We start from the raw sequence: 17756 nt of genomic DNA on the forward strand, positions 1-17756 counted from the left end.
GATAATTCCTATCAACATTCACTAAATAATTAGCCTCAAAAAAAAAAAAAAAAAAAAAAAAAAAAAACATAGCAAACAGAACTGCGGGATTAGTATATTGGAAAAAAAGGAATGTTTCTTGAGTACTTGTAACTGTATTTTGACCAGGAAGAATATAGTGGATTTTAAAATGGTTTAGACTATGGGTGAACTTAATTTCTTTTATTAAAATTAGTTGGTTTTTCATATTTTAACACTGATGTACAATGAATGAAATGTACTGACACCAGTGTTAAACTATTCTATCTTATCTAAGATTGTGGTTAACAGAGGGAAATAATATACTGTGGGTTAACAGTGAAATGTCTTCCCTAATATTCCTTTTGTTGGAGGACTTAAACTTTCAATAATTTGGAGAATAGTTTTCTCATAGTGACTGTCTTGATAATGATTAGATAAGGCAGGTAAGACTGAAAGGCCACAACTTAGCAGCAAATGTTTTACATTCATTTGAGAGCCAGTTTGTAAGTAGTTCACAAAAAGATGTTGAGTTAAAGCAGTGGTTTGAATTAATTGCATAGCATTCATATAACATAATGCAACTCAGCCATACAAAGAAACAGAGAACTAAAGCTCACGCCCTATATGAATCTCATAGACCTACTAAGTGAAAAAAGCTAGACATAAAATTGTGTTTTGTGTATTTATGTGTTGCATTATTTCAGGCAAAATAAACCTATGGTGAAATAAATCAACACATTAATAGCCTCTGGTTGAGGAAGAAAAGATAGTTGTTTGGGACAAAACACAAGTGAATTTTCTGAAGATGATGAAAATGTTCTGTTTCTAAACTAGGTGAAGGTCATATGGGTTTATTTGTTGAAAGTTTACAACTAGAGTTTGTGTCAGCCAATTGGTGCTGCAGAGTCTGTTTCCTTTGGGTTGGGATCTCATTTGTTTGAGTTGGGACTTCACCTCATTAAAGTCCTGGCAGAGTCACTAGAAGAGATGTGATGATCTTGTCCCAGACCCCAAGAGTGGGTTCTTGAATCTCACACAGGAAAGAATTCTTGGTGAGTTGCAAAGTATGGTAAAGTTATAATGGTTTATTAGAGACTACTCAGTTACAGAGTAGGGCATCCTCAGAAAGCAAGAAGAGGAATGCCTTGCAATGAGAAGAGATCATTTATTGAAAGTTCTCCTGTTAGAATAAGCGTTCCTCAGAAAGCAAGAGGAGAAATGCACCCATTTCAAATGGTTATATAGGTTATTAAGAATGGTATACTTTATTACAGAGACTTGTAATCAGCTTGTGACAGGCTATTAGTATTGTTACTTTTCTATGTTACTATTGATTTCAGCAAGAATTTATGAGTGTACTATTTTTAAAGCAAAACATAATAATGCTTTTTCTTACAGTACTGGGACATTTTCATAAGTTTTGAATTCTTATTTAGTTGATTAACATCATTAACTCTGTGTCTGAACCATAAACATCTTGGGAGCAAGAGTGCCAGCCCCCTTGGAAAGGAATCCAGCAGGTTTGGCTTTTTTTTTTTTTTTTTTTTTTTTTTTTGAGACAGAGTCTCGCTCAGTTGCCCAGGCTGGAGTGCAGTGGTGCAGTCTCGGCTCACTGCAATCTCTGCCTCCCGGGCTCAAGCTATTCTCCTGCCTCAGCCTCCCAAGTAGCTGGGATTACAGGCGCCTGCAACCACACCTGGCTAATTTATATATTTTTAGTAGAGACAGGGTTTTGCAATGTTGGCCAGGCTGTTCTTGAACTCCTGACTTCAGGTGATCTGCCCACTTCAGCCTCCCAAAGTGTTGGGATTACAGGTGCGAGCCACTGCGCCCGGCCACAGGTTTGGCTTTACCTGGCCTTTATTCAAGATAGGGTCACTAGTTAGGATACTTCTGGCAGATTTAGCATGATTGTCACCTGAAAGCTGTCTATCACACTGCAGTGAGGAAGGGTGTTAAACAGCGACTAAGGTGTAATGGCTGCTCATTTGGCTACAGAGGTCCAGCTAGCAGCAAAAGTGTAATGGCTTGAGTAGGAATTACAGTTAGGAAAAGGATTTTTCAAGAGCTCTATAGTCAAAAGTTGACTTAATAAAAACTGATATTTACTCTATGTACATAGACATATGCATGGTTTTAAGATCTCCTCTCTCTGTAATACAAACAGTCAAATGAATTCTGTTTCTCCGTTTACTTCTGCCTGTCTTTTCTCTTGCCACTCCAAATGTCACATGAGGGGACTTAAAAAAAAAAAAAGAATTCTAACAATTCTAGCCTAGAATCACAGAAAACAGAAAAGTTGGCACAGTCTCCTCCTTTTGGGAGGAAACTGCTTTTTCTCATGAGGCCCTCAGTTGTAAGCAGAGAGGTTCCTCTCAGGTCTAGCACTCTGCTCTTTTTTGTATTGCATTACTTGATCTCCATGACTGGGGGATACCAGAGATTACACTGTACTATGAGAGAACTTGACTAGGTGGATGTAATTGCTGGTGAGTCACTGGCAAGAGCTATGGTTTTAGAGGGCTGACAGCAGTCGCTTATAGTAAATGTTTATTACTCTAGAGAGTTGCTTATTTCTTTGGGTGTTTGGATAGAAAAAGCATGGTTTAGAACGTAGAGGCTACAGAAACACCCCCCAGCCACTCCACTGAGGGGTAAGACACCCATGTGGGATGCAGTAATCATAGTGCGTGCTAACTGGCATAGGATTGCCCACCAACCTCAAAGGAATGTCCTTCTACTGAGGGGCACTGTGGGATCATTGAACTGCCCAGTCCTCTGGCATTGCCTTTCTTTTGGGGGCTCAGAATTCAGTGTTAAAATGGGATTCTTGATTTGGGAGGATCTAAGTGTTATGCCTGCCAGCTGTTAATGCTTTGCACATATTTAAATATTAAGCCTTAAAAACTGCATGCTTCCTTTCTTTATTAAGTGGCTCCACCCTGAAGCCAGTAATCTAATTAATAAACAAACTAAGTTAAAAAGCCCACCTATCCAACTAAATCCATCTCCAAAATGTGCAACTTTCTGACATTTAGCTGGCTGGTTTGCTGCTCTTTGTAAAAACAAACAAACAAAAACAATTCAGGAATGCTTTTCTCTAGGATCTGGGAACAATGTATTTGAAATGTAAATATGAAAAAAGATAGTACCCTATCTCACAATTTTGCAGTAAGATAGAAGCCTAATTTAATCAGGCACTTAGTTCCAAGTTGCAAAACAATTTTCTGTCACAAAGGTTAGTTTATTTTTCCCTTTTTTTTTTTTTTTTGTTTTTTAATTTTGAGACAGAGTCTCACTCCGTCGCCCAGGCTGGAGTGCAGTGGCGCAGTCTGGGCTCACTGCAAGCTCTGCCTTCTGGGTTCAGGCCATTCTCCTGCCTCAGCCTCCTGAGTAGCTGGGACTACAGGCGCCCAGCTAATTTTCTGTATTTTAAGTACAGACGTGGTTTCACCGTGTTAGCCAAGATGGTCTCGATCTCCTGACCTTGTGATCCACCCACCTCGGCCTTCCAAAGTGCTGAGATTACAGGCATGAGCCACAGCGCCTGGCCTATTTTTCCTTTTAATAAAGCCAATTATCAAACCTAGATCATCTTTCTGGTTACCAGGTGAATTTAAGATAAACTATGCCAAATGGTGCTGTGAAATTTTCCTGCTTGGGGGCTATTAATCTTGACCACATATATGTTTGATAACTCAATTAAACCAGACTGTGATGTTTAAACACTACGTCTTTTGCTTCTGATGTACATCACATTCTGGTTTGAGTTATAAAACAGTTTTATCTCTTTTCTACCTTTGTGGAGAGGCATTCTAGGTTGGGAGGCAATGTTGTTTTATTATATTTCCCAAGCACTGTTCAGAATTACAAGATCAAATATAAACATAAAAGATGCCGATCAGGCTTTGTACTAGAAGGGACTTTGGCAGATACCCATCAAATTTTCTCTCAGGCTTTCTTCCCCCAAGCCACAATAGTTCAGTGAAGATCTTGCCTGCCCTCAAAATCTGAATGCAGTATGGTCTCGCTGCCTATTTTGGGCTCTGCAGTTTTGTCTGGGGCGCAGTTAGAAAAGATTTGTAATAAAATAACCTCATAAAGTGGCAATCATCAGTTCTAGCCCTGTCTTTCAATGCACCTGGTGACTTTATAACAGAAATGAATTCAGAGAACTTGGGGCCTGGAAGCCCAATCAGACAGGTACATGTGCATTGAGTTGGCCTCTTCCACTTCCCTATCTCTCTGGGGACCTAAATCTGCACCACTAAATTTTGAATGCAGGATCTGGGGCTCTTCAGAATGCTCTATAGCAGCTTCCTGGGAGGAATCTCTTCTCCAACTTGTCTCTTCTTGCTGTAAAACCCAAGAATACAGAACAGATGCAATCCCTCATAGAATTTGCACACAAGGGGAATTTGCCTCCCCCTGAGATTCATAAAACAGGGCCAGCCTTCAGTCTGAGGATTACAGAAAGTCCAGGGCAGACCTTTCTTGTATCATAAGAGATCAATACAGACCCTACAAAGCAGGAGGATGGCTCCAGGTGGGGCCTGTAGAATCTTTTAGATCTTGTTCATTGACCTGCTGCCATTGTGTGAGGGGCTTCTGGTGGTCAATGCAGAATCTATAAGTGTAAACAAGCATTAACATCAAAACTACCACTTCCAGGGACACCAGAACCTGGCTTGTTTGGAATGTTAAATGTATCTTTTCCAAAAAATTGACCAGCTTATCTAATCAAAATATTATAACTGTACATTAAACCTCACATAGAAAGATGTTAAAATTCTGTTAAACTTTCTGAAATTTTGTTTATCTAAATGATCTTAAAATTCTACACTTTGGAATACTGACTTCCATTCTTTAAAAGCTGTGCTTTTCTAGGCAGCCTATCCTAAATGTTTGTATTTGAATAAAGTCTTTTAAACTTACATTCTAATCTTTTTGATTATCTTAGGTTGACACAACTATAGTCACCATGTTGTGAAAGAAATCTCAAAAACATATTCCTCTTTTGGGTTTCTCATAAACGGTTTGGCCACAGAGTCAAGGAGAGAACATTGGAGTGTCTGAGAACATGGGTCTTGACTAATTTTAATCAGTGTTCCTGGGCACAGAGGACATACCCTCCATTTCATTCCTGATGCAATATTTGACGTAGTTCATAGTACTATAATCTTGTTATTGTGATACACCAAAATATGAGGTTAAAAGACCTTTAAATCTTTTAGGAAGAAAAAGTGTTCTATTTTCCTCATCTTTTTGGGTTTTGTGGTCAGAAACATGCACTGGCAGACAGGATTTTTAAAGTTTCCAATAATTTGTAGCTCAGGATTTGTGTCCAGTGTTTTTCTATCTCCTACCTCTGCAGCTGCCTTCTCTGACTCGTGTTTTTCTCACATGAGCTGAAAATAAAATGTCTTCAGATTGGGAGTGTCCATGATTTCCGATGTATCTTACTCTGTTTAATGAATAGTATATGCATTTCAGTTTTTTGACATCTAAAATATCCTAATTCTTATCTTTCCATTTGTGCATTTTACACAAATATTTAATAAAACTGTTATTAGCCAGGAAGGGCAATTCCCTTTCCTGATATTGCTAGCTGTGTTTCTTGGGTTGCCACTATTGCCACTGAATGAAAAAAACCTTTTCTTCACCAAACCAGGTAATTTGCAGCTCTCATAATCGCTTCGTGCTGTTGATGAGCAGTCATGTGTTTTTCAATGCTATTTATAAAGTACGGTAAAATTGATGAGGAATATGCTTTTGATTGTTATACTAATAAAACAGGATATTTTGTGATATATAGCTACACTTAAATATGTCAGGAAGGATGCAAGTAATTATTAAAATAATATTGTTAATAAAATGATGTAGAATTCCAAATCCTGGCTCTTGAATCTGATGTACAGCTGAGGCCAAACAGTGTCACTGGTGCTTGGAGATAGAGGAACATTTATTCAGTGGGGCCAAAGTAAGAATGTAGGACAGAAAATTTCTCAAATCCATCAACAAAGCAACATCAGGGGATATTTATTCAGCCAGAAGATAAGGAAAGGGGAGTTTAAGGGAATCGAGGGGAAAAGTGTGTATTTCTTCAGTCTCAGATAACATCTTGACCAACAAGACTTCTCGGTGTCAACAGCTGGTAACAACGTCCTTCAAGGCATGTATTTCTTCTGCAAAATGTTTCTGTGACCCTCGTGCTTGACAAAGAAAATTATCTCCTCCTGCTTGACAAAGAACAGTATATCAACCATTTATAATTTTATTGTAGAAACAAAGGATGCTGGCTTTTGTGCAAGCAAGCAAGGGTTTAATTAGAAATTTTATTATTTCAGTCGCTAAAAACGCTGGGGTGCTGAAATCTCAAGGGGCTTGGTTATAATAATACAACACTAAACAATAGATATTATTATAAAACTGAGGAAATAAGTCTTATAAAACTTTATTTTTGTCTAAGGTAACATTCTGTAATACAAAATAATGTTGGTTTTGGAAATGGCTTCTTTCTTTGAAGACTTTATTTTTTTTTTTTCAGATATTTGATCTAAGCACATAGACTTTATGATTAGGTTTTAGTTCCTGGTTCACTTGATGATGTTTTTCCTCACATTTCCATGATTGCATGGATGCTTTCGGGCTTGCAATATCATAAACAAGCTAAGATGAAAGAATAAGGAAGATGAACTTGATCTGCATTATCTGTCTCTGAGAGTACTCAGGGGCTTCACCCTCAGCCTAAGGACAAACTGCCACTACTCAGAGCAATCTGAGATGTGCATTCAAATACATATATTTGTATGGTACCAGATAGCACCCAATTCTCCTCCATGCTCATTCCAATCTATATGACCTCTATGGATTTTTCTTCTTTTGCTTTTCTCCCAGGTCTGCATCATGTTTTCAGATCCTATGATTATTTCATGGTGGCATTGATGGATTCGGCAAGTAAAACTACCAGACCCACAGTTACATGTAAAAAGCAGAAAGACAGCTACCAACTCTGTAGTATAAGTATTTGGGGGCTGGGCGCAGCGGCCCACGCCTGTAATCCCAGCACTTTGTGGGGCCGAGGTGGGCGGATCACAAGGTCAGGAGATTGAGACCATCCTATCTAACACAATGAAATCCCGCCTCTACTAAAAATACAAAAAAAAAAAAAAAAAAAAAAAAAAAAAAAAAAAAAAAAGGCAGGGCGTGGTGGCGGGCAGCTGTAGTCCCAGCTGCTCGAGAAGCTGAGGCAGGAGAATGGCGTGAACTGGGAAGACAGAGCTTGCAGTGAGCCGAGATTGCGCCACTGCACTCCAGCCTGGGCAACAGAGCGAGACTCTGTTTCAAAAAATAATAATAATAATAGTAAGTATTTGGATACTCTATATGTAATTCATTATCTGAAATTTATTTAACTATCTTGTACTTTATTTGTTAACTCCAATCTGTGAGAAACATAGTCCTCTCCAGTCCAGGCTCAACACCAATGCTGTCCAGAGTGTCCTTGGAGAGGCAGGGCTCATGCTGATGTAGGAGAAACACTTTTTTATCAGTATATAGATTGTTTAGAGTGAAGAGCATACATTAGAGGTGATGAACTGGATATCTCACGTGGTAAGAGAACAAAATATTAAAATTTTAATCTCTTTTCTATTTTTTTCTCTCTTTTGGGTATATAAACTATCATATAAGATGATAAAAATAAAATAATTCAGATATAGTTATTAAATAATTTCATGAATATTAGTATTTTATGTCCAAATATTGTTTTACTTATATGGGATTGTGAACCGTAAGATGTGGAGATCATTGAGCCTTTATGGCAATATTCCTCTGGCAATTCTCTGGCTTTTTATTGTTAGCAAACTTCTGAATGATTCTACTCTGAGGTCATGCCAAGATGGTCTTCTGTTGTTGGATAAATTCCTGCATCAGGGAAGAAATAAGTTTACTTGGGCTGTGTTTTTTTGCTATCTGGGGGGCTGAAAAACACTAAGTGTTGGTCTCTTTTTTCTCTCAGTTGAGTTAGGGGAATAACATACATTGCCACAAAACAATTCCTTCAGTTCTGGAGTCCTTAAACAGATTGTCTCCTTCCTACCACCTTTCAGAGCTCTCCTTTCAAGGCTTCCTGTGTGATTTTCAAGGTTTATAGCTGTAGTTAGTGGAGAAATGCAGCGGGAAATGGGTCTGTTATAAGAAAAATTTTAGACTGTAATGTTTCCCTGTCCCGCAATCTGGAAGGGAGCTGAGACCAAATAATGACCCGACGAATCCAGCTTGGCAAGTAGGTAAGTGTATTAAGACATACATGTGGGACCCTCCTAGGAGGCAGCAGGACAGCTTTAAGAGTCCACATCACCTCCCATCTTTAAGCTGCTTTTGAGCTAATTTTATAGCTCTTGGCCTACTGTGTGTGTATCATGGGACTCTCCCTTGGTATGTTCTCAGATACTCTCTAGGATGTTTGCATTCTCAGAAACAACTGCTCCTCAGCTGATCCCTATGGCCTTGGCTCACTACCTGGCATTCAGTGCTCAAGCAGTGGATATACACCTTGAAGTAATCTAGCAGAGGACTTGTCACACTACAGGGTCTACATCGTCCTTTCCGGACTCAAAGTTTCTACTCGCAGACTTTTTCGTTGACTCAGGATTCTTCTGACATCCTGAACTAATTTATTTAAGATTGCCTGGAAAGTCTTCCAACAAATCAGTAATAAAATGTATTCCTTATATCCTATGTCGTCTTGAACATAATGGAATACATGACCCAAACAAACTCACCAGTGTTAGTCCAGCAGTGTTGCCATACCACAAAACAAGAGAAACATGATAATATAAAAAAGAAACTGTGTGTGCTGCCTTCTATTACATTATAACAACATCAGCAAATAACTGACACCCCCTCCCTGATTTTCAGGCATTAAAATTAAGGTTCTGTGGGTTAATCTTATTTCAATGTGGAGGGCTGTTTCTTTTTGATGACATTAACCATTTAAGTTTGTAATCTTTGAGTAAGCAGATTGTCCTACATACTGCGGGTGGGGCCTCATCCAATCGTTTGAAGGTTTAAATAAAACAAAAAAAGCCAACCTTCCTGAGCAAGAGAAATATCTCCATTAGATCGCTTTTGTACTTTATCTGCACAATGAACTATGTCAAATTTTTCTCAAAATTAAAACTGGAATTGCCCTCTCAGATCTCAGTCTTGATCTTCTCAGCCCACACTGCAGATTTGGACTTGCCAGTCTCCATAGTAAAATGAGCCTATATATAATATATATACACACACGCACACATACATATATATACACACACATATACACACACATATACATACACATATATACACACATATAATATGCATTATAAATATTATTGAATTATACACCACATATATTAAGGTTAAATGAGTTCATAAGGGAGAGCCCTTATTCTGGTAGGAGTGGTATCCTTATAAGAGGAAGAGATACCAGAAAGCTCTTTCTCCACACACTGAGAGGAAAGCTATATGAGAACACAGAAGGGAGCCTCCTATAAGCCAGAAAGAGAGGAGTTACTGGAAACCAACCCTGCATAATAGGACCTTGATCTTGGACTTAAAGCATCCGGAATTGTAGAAAAATAATTGTATGCTGTTTAATCCACCCAGTTTGTGGTACTTGTTATGAAAACTCGAGATAAGTTAGACAATATACCATTGGCTCTATTTCTCTAAAGAATCTTGGCTAATACAGATTTTGGTACTAAGAGTGGTTTTATAGGAATGACCTTCATAAATCTTATTATTTGGTTCTGAAGTTTCTGTATTGGGCTCAATAATTTGATTAAATTCAGACACTATTAATTATTTCCAGTAGTAATAAGAGCATTGATAGTACATGTCATGATATGGCAAAAAAGGTGCAGAATACTGCCATTGAATACCCCTAATGAAGCATTTTTAGAATCAAGAACCTGGACAACCATGCATATAATACTTTGAAACATTTTTGTCAAAATAAAAATATATGAATATTGACTGGTTGGTTGTAATGTCAGTGGACAAAGTGGAGAAAGAAAAGAATGAGCTGAGAAAAAAAATGTATGCCAAATGCCATGTTAATGACCTTAAAGCTTCTGTGTCTGCCATGGAGATGCTTATCTCCAGTAACCACAAGGCCAAGATTGCTGAAAACCAAATGCAGAATCTCATCCTGTGAGTACCTGAATTACAACACAAATTAAATTACCAGACTAGTGTCATGTCAAATACCAAAACGAAGACAGAAGAGACTGGGAATCTACATTCAGCATTCTTAAAGAAAATAATTTCTGACTAATAATTTTATATCCAGCCAAATTAAGCTTCATAAGTGAAGGAAAAATAAGATCCTTTTCAGGCAAGCAAATACTAATGAAATTTGTTACCACCAGACCTGCCTTACAAGAGCTCCTGAAGGGAGTGCTACATATGGAAATAAAAGACTGTTATCAGCCATTATAGAAACACATTTAAGTACACAGACCAGTGACACTATACAGCAACCACACAAACAAGTCTGCATAATAACCAGCTAACAACATAACAGGATGAAGTCTGTGCATATCAATACTAACCCTGAATGTAAGTGAGCTAAATGCCCCAATTAAAAGGCATAGAGTAACAAGTTAGACAAAGAAGCAAGACCCAATGATATGCTGTCTTTGAGGGAAACATCTCACATGCAATGATACCTGTAGGCTCAAAGAAAAGGGATGGAGAAAAATCTACCAAGCAAACAGAAAAAAGCCTAGGGTTGCTATTTAATTCCAGACAAAACACACTTCAAACTAACAAAGGTCAAAAAAGACAAAGAAGGACATTACATAATGGTAAAGAACTCAAACAAAAAGACCTAACTATCCTAACTATATATTCACGCATCACAGGAGCACCCAGGTTTGTGAAACTAATTCTTGGAGACTGTGAAGAAACAGATAACCACACAGTAACAGTGGGAGACTTCAGCAATGAATTCAGAGTGATTAGACAGATCACTGAGGCAGAAAACTCACAAAGGTATTCAGGACCTGAACTCGACACTTGACCAAATGAACCTAATAGACATCTACAGAACTCTCCACCCCCAAACACCAGAATACATATTCTTCTCATCTGCACGTGCCACAGACACTGTAAGACTGACTGCACAATTAGACATAAAATAATCCTCATCAAATGTTTAAAAAATCATACCAACCACACTCACAGACCAGAGAGAAAGAAAAATAGAAATTAACACTAAGAACATTGATCAAAATCATACAATTACTTGGAAATTAAACAACATGTTCCTGAATGACTTTTGGGTAAACAATGAAATTAAAGCAGAAATTATGAAAGTATTTGAAACTATAAAGATACAGCATACCACAATCTCTGGAACACAGCTAAAGCAGTGTTAAGAGAGAAACTTATACACTAAACATCCACATCAAAAAGTTAGAACGATCTGAAATTGACAACCTAACATCACAACTGGAGGAACTAGAGAAACAGGAACAAACCAACCCCAAAGCCAGCAGAAGACAAGAAATAACCAAAATCAGATCCTAACTGAAGGAAACTGAGATTTTAAAAACCCATATAATAGATCAATAAATTCAGAAGTTGGTTATTTGAAAGAATTAATAAGATAGATAGACTACCAGCTAGAAGAGTAAATTAAAAAAAGAGAAAAGGTTCAAATAAACAATCAGAAAAGGACATTACCACTGATGCCACAGAAATACAAAATACCCTAAGAGAAAACTACAAGCTTCTGTACATACAAGCTAGAAAACCTAGAAGAAATAGATACATTCCTGGAAATATACAACCTCCCAAGCTGAACCAGGAAGAAATTGAATCCCTGAACAGACCAATAACGTGTTCCAAAATTGAATCAGTAAGAAAATACCTACCCACCAGAAAAATCCCAGGACCAGATGGATTCACAGCAAAATTTTACTAGATGTGTAAAGAAGAGCTTGTACCATTCCTATTGAAATTATTTTTTAAAATTGAAGAGAAAGGACTCTTCTGTAACTCATTCTGTGAGGCCAACATTATTATCATATCAAAACCTGGAAGAGATGCAGCAAAGAAAGAAAACTTCAGGCCAGTATTCTTGATGAATATAGATAGAAATATTTTCAACAAAATACTAGTAGGCAGAATGTAGCACCACATCAAAAAGCTAATTCACCATGATCAAGTAGTCTTTATCCTTGGGCTGCAAGGTTAGTTCAGCATACACAAATCAAAAACTGTGATTCACCACATAAACATAACCCAAACCAAAAACTACATAATCATCTCAGTAGATGCAGAAAAAGCTTTTGATAGGATTCAACACTCCTTAATGTTAAAAACTCTAAACAAACTAGGCATTGAAGAAACATACCACTAAATAATAAAACTCTTCTATGAAAAACTCACAGCCAACATCTTCCTAAATGAGTGAAAGCTAGAGGCATTCCCCTAGAGAAACAGAACAAGACAGGGATATCCTCTCTTATCACTTCTATTCAACATAGTGCTGAAAGTCATTGTCACAGAAATCAGGCATGAGAAAGAAATAAAAGGCATCCAAATAGGAAGAGAAGAAGTGAAACTATCACTGTTTGCAGACAATATAATTACATACCTAGGAAACCCCATAGTCTCTGCCCCAAAATTCCTAGATCTGATCAACTTCAGCAAATTTCAGGATACAAAAATCAATGGACAAAAATCAGTAGCATTCCCATATGCCAACAACATCCAAACTGACAGCCAAATCAAGAATGCAATTCTATTCACAAGAGCCACAAAAAGAAAAAATAATACCTAGGAATGCAGCTAACAAACAATGTAAAAGATCTCCACGATGAGAATTACAAAACACTGCTCAAAGTAATTAGAGATGACACAAACAAATAGAAAAACATTTCATGCTCATGGATAGGAAGAATCAATATTGTTAAAATGGCCATACTGCCCATGACAATTTACAGATTCAATGCTATTTCTATCAAACTGCCAATGACATTCTTCATAGAATTAGAAACAACTATTTTAAAATTCATATGAAACAAAAAAAGGCCAAATAGCCAAGGTAATCCTAAGCAAAAAGAACAAAGTTGGAGACATCACATTCCCTGACTTCAAACTGTACTATACAGTAACTAAAACACCATGGTACTGGTACAAAAATAGACACATAAACCAATGGAACAAAATAGAGATCCAGAAATAATACCATACACCTTTAATCTTCTCATCTGCAATAAAATTGACTACAACAAGCAATGAGGAAAAAGACTCCCAATGCAAAAATGGTACTGGGATAACTAGCTAGCCATGTACAGAAGAGTAAAACTGGACCCATCCCTTATACCATATACACAAATCAACTCAAAGTGGAATAAATACTTAAATGTAAAATCTAATCTATTAAAAACCCTGAAGATAACCCTGGAAATACCATTCTGGACATAGCCTTGGCAAATATTTTATGATGAAGACATCAAAAGTAATTGTAACAAAAAGAAAAATTGACAAAGGAGACCTAGTTAAACTAAAGAGCTTTTGTACAGAAAAGGGAAACTATCAACAGAGTAAACAGACAATCTACAGAATGGGAATATAGTATTTGTGAAGTATGCATCTGACGAAGGTCTAATATTCAGTATATATAAGAAACTTAAATACATGTACAAGCAAAAACAAAAATCTCCATTAATAAGTTGGCAAAGGACATGAACAAAAGAAGACACACACAGCCAATGATGAAAAAAATGCTGAACATCAGTAATCATTAGAGGAATGCAAATCAAAACCACAATGACATACCATCTCACACCAGTCAGAATGGCCTTTATTAAAATGTCAAATAAAAAAAGATGCTGTCAAAGTTGTGGAGAAAAGGGAACACTTATATACTGCTAGTGGGGATGTAAATTACTTCAGCCACTGTGGAAAGCAGTTTGGCAATTTCTGAAATAACTCAAAGCAGAATTACCATTCAATCTCACAATCCCATTATTAGGTATATACCCAAAGGAATATAAATTGCTCTACCATAAAGACACATTCACATGTATGTTCATCACAGCACTATTTGCATTAGCAAAGACATGGAACCAGTCTAAATGTCCAGCAGTGATAGACTGAATAAAGAAAACATAGTAGCTATACACTATGGAATACTGCACAGCTATAAAAAATAGTATCATGTCCTTTGCAGCAACATGGATGGAGCTAGAGGCCATTATCCTAAGTTAACTAGCACAGGAACAGAAAACCAAATATCACATGTTTTATTTATTAGGGGGAGATTAATATTGAGTATGTATGGATACAAAGAAGGGAACAACAGGCATCAGGACCTACTTGAGGGTGGAGGGTAGGAGTAGGGTGAGGACAAAAGGCTACTCTCAGGTACTATGTTTATTACCTGGTTGATGAAACAATCTGTATGCCAAATTCCTGTGACACACAAGTTACCTATATAACAAACCTGCACATGTACCCCTGAACCTAAAATAAACTTTTAAAAAAGAAAACAAGAAGAGAATCAAAGTAATAGACTACAAAACCGATACTAGAGAAGGGAGTAAAGTAGGTAAAAAGGGCCAAAAACTGGTTTAGCACATGTAGAAAATGAATAGAAAAATGAGAGAAGTCCTTTCTTGTGAGTAATTACTTTAAGATAAATGGGCTAAACTATTCAATGAAAACCACAGAATGGATAATAGAAACCATCATCTAACCATATGCTGTCTACATAACATTGATAAGCTCAAATAGTTTAAAAGTGAAAGAATCAAAAAGGATATTACATGCAAATCATAATCAAAGGAAAGGTGGTTAGTATACTAACATCAGAAAATAACAGGCTTCACATCAAAGTTGTAACAAGAGACAAAGAGCATTATGTATTGATAATAGGGTCAATCCAGTAAGAAGATATAACAATTATAAGCATATGTATATGTTACAGAAGAACCCTCAAATATATGAAAATATATTAAATATTCAATATGTTAAAAATGGACAGAATTTAAGAGAAAATGAACAATTCTACAGTAACAAATAAATACCTCAATACCACATCAGGCAGAACATCAACAAGTAATAGGGGACTGGTACAACACTGTAAACAAACTAGACCTAACAAATATATATGAAACACTCTACCCACCCCCACAAAAAAAGCAGAATACTTTCTTTTCAGGTGCACATGGAACAATTTCCAGGAGACATTATATATTATTAGATCACAAAACAATTCTTAATTAATTTGAAAATAATTAAAAGAAATCAAATAATTTTCTCTGGCCAAATGGAATAACATGAGAAATTAGTATCAAAAGGAAAACTAGAAAATTTGTAAATAGATTTAAATAAAACAATACACTCAAACAGAGGGACAAAGAGAAATCATAACAAAAAAAATTTTCTTTTTGAGATGGAGTCTCGCTCTGTTGCCCACGCTGGGGTGCAGTGGCACAATCTCAGCTCACTGCACCTTCCGCCTCCCAGGTTCAAGCGATTCTCCTGACTCAGCCTCCCGAGTAGCTGAGATGACAAGTGCACGCCGGCTAATTTTTTGCAATTTTAGTAGAGATGGGGTTTCACTATGTTGGCCAGACTGGTCTTGAACTCCTAACCTCAAGTGATCTGCCCACCTCAGCCTCCCAAAGTACTGGGATTACAGGATTACCCACCACACCTGGCCCATAATGAAAATTTAAAAACACTTTGATACAAATGATATTAAAAATCTAAGCTACCAAAATTTAAGAAATACAGCAAAAAGAGGAATCACAGGCAAATTTATAACTGTTAATGTTTCCATCAAAAAGAGAGATTTATATTAACCTAACTCTCTACCTAAATGAATAAGTAAAAGAACAAAGTAAATGTAAACTCATATGAGGAAAACAATAAAATTAGAGCTGAGATCAGATAAACATAGTATTCAAAGACAAAAAATTAATCAAAAAATTTTTGAAGATTTGTAATGTCAACAAATTTTAGCTAAAGAAGGGAGAGAAGAATTAAATTAACAAAATGACTAATAAAGGATGTTACATTACTACAGGCCTTATAGAAATAAGGAGGATAAAAAGAATACTATGAACAACTGTATGCCAAAAAACTAGATTAAAATAGGCAAAGAAAATACAAAAAAAAGATGTTAGAAATAGAAAATATAAAGAGGTAAATTTGATGCAAGAAATAAAATCCATAAACAGGAAATGCTCAACTAAGAGAAGGCCAGGCCCAGATGGCTTCACTGAATTCTACCAAACATTTATAAAAGAATCAACAACTCTTCTAAATCTCCTCTACACAAGAGGAGGAGAAAACATTTCATGACTCATTTTATGAGGTTATGACTGCCTTGATATCAAGGCTATAAAAAGACACTAGAAAATAGAAAACATCATACCAACCTCCCTTATAAATATAAATGCAAAAATCGTAAGTACAATCCTAGCAAACTTAATTCAGGGGATAATTAAAATGTTATATATCATAAACACATGGGATTTATTCTAGGAATGGAAAGGTGTTCAACATAAAAAATCAATTTAATATAAAATATACCACCTTAACAAAAAAAGACAATTGTAATTGATGCATGATAGGCATTTTATAAAATCTAATCGCCATTAATAAAAAAGCACTCAACAAATTAGAAATAGAAGGGAGTTCTGCAACCTGATACATGTAATTTATGAGAACCACACAGCTAAGATCATATTCTATAGTTGAACACTAAACTCTTACTTCTTAGTATCAGGAGAAAGACAAAAATGCCCAATTTTGCCACTTCTACTGAACACCATACTGTTCATTTTATCCAGAACAATTGGTCAAAAAAATTAAAAAGCATCTAAATTGGAAAACAAAAAGTAATACTATCTATCTGCAAGCAGACTAATATATAAAACCTTTTAGAAAATAGCTATTAAAACTAATTTTAAATTCAGCAAATAGTATCAGCACAATAACAGCATTTTATTTCTGTATACTAGCCATAATCATTCTGAAAAAATAAACACTATTACATTTACAATAGCATCAAAAAGAATAAAATAGGTATCATCAAAATTATGGGGTAGGCAGCTGCAAGCTCTTATTCCCACCACAAAACCATCACAAAATAAACAAAAAATACCCAAGCCAAACTGGCAGAACAAATCAGCCTGGAGCAATGAAGCAAATGCTGAATAAACTAAAAGACAACTTTAAAATGATAGAAAACAGTAGTGTATGTTTTAATTGCAATCGCCTTATTTTCTCTCTGCCTTAGCCACTGTTAAGACAGCAACATGTTTTTCCAGTGTGGCATTCTAGTACATGGTCACGGAAGGTGAAGAGAAGACCCTACTCACAAATTATGTGTTTGCATGTTCAAACTTGTCTCAGGGCTACCTGAAATATTGACACAAAGCACTCATTTCTGTTTTGCATAACTGAGAAATGAGAAGAGAAAAGTAGCGATCATTGTTCAAACATTTCTTAGGAGATCAAAAACAACTGCAGCAACATAGTAACCTGGGACAAAAGATTATGATGGAGACAAAACAGACAGGGGCTATGGTTTAAATGTTTGCATCCTCTTTAAGATTCATATTTAAGCTTAAACTCCAATGCAATAGTATTGAAAGGTTGGACTTTTAGGAGGTGATTAAGTTACGAGGGTTTCTCTTTTGTAAATGGGATGAATGCCAATATAACAGAGGCTTCACACAGTT

The sequence above is a fragment of the Chlorocebus sabaeus genome, chromosome 5 (assembly GCF_047675955.1).
Source record: "Chlorocebus sabaeus isolate Y175 chromosome 5, mChlSab1.0.hap1, whole genome shotgun sequence".
Taxonomy (NCBI): Eukaryota; Metazoa; Chordata; class Mammalia; order Primates; family Cercopithecidae; genus Chlorocebus; species Chlorocebus sabaeus.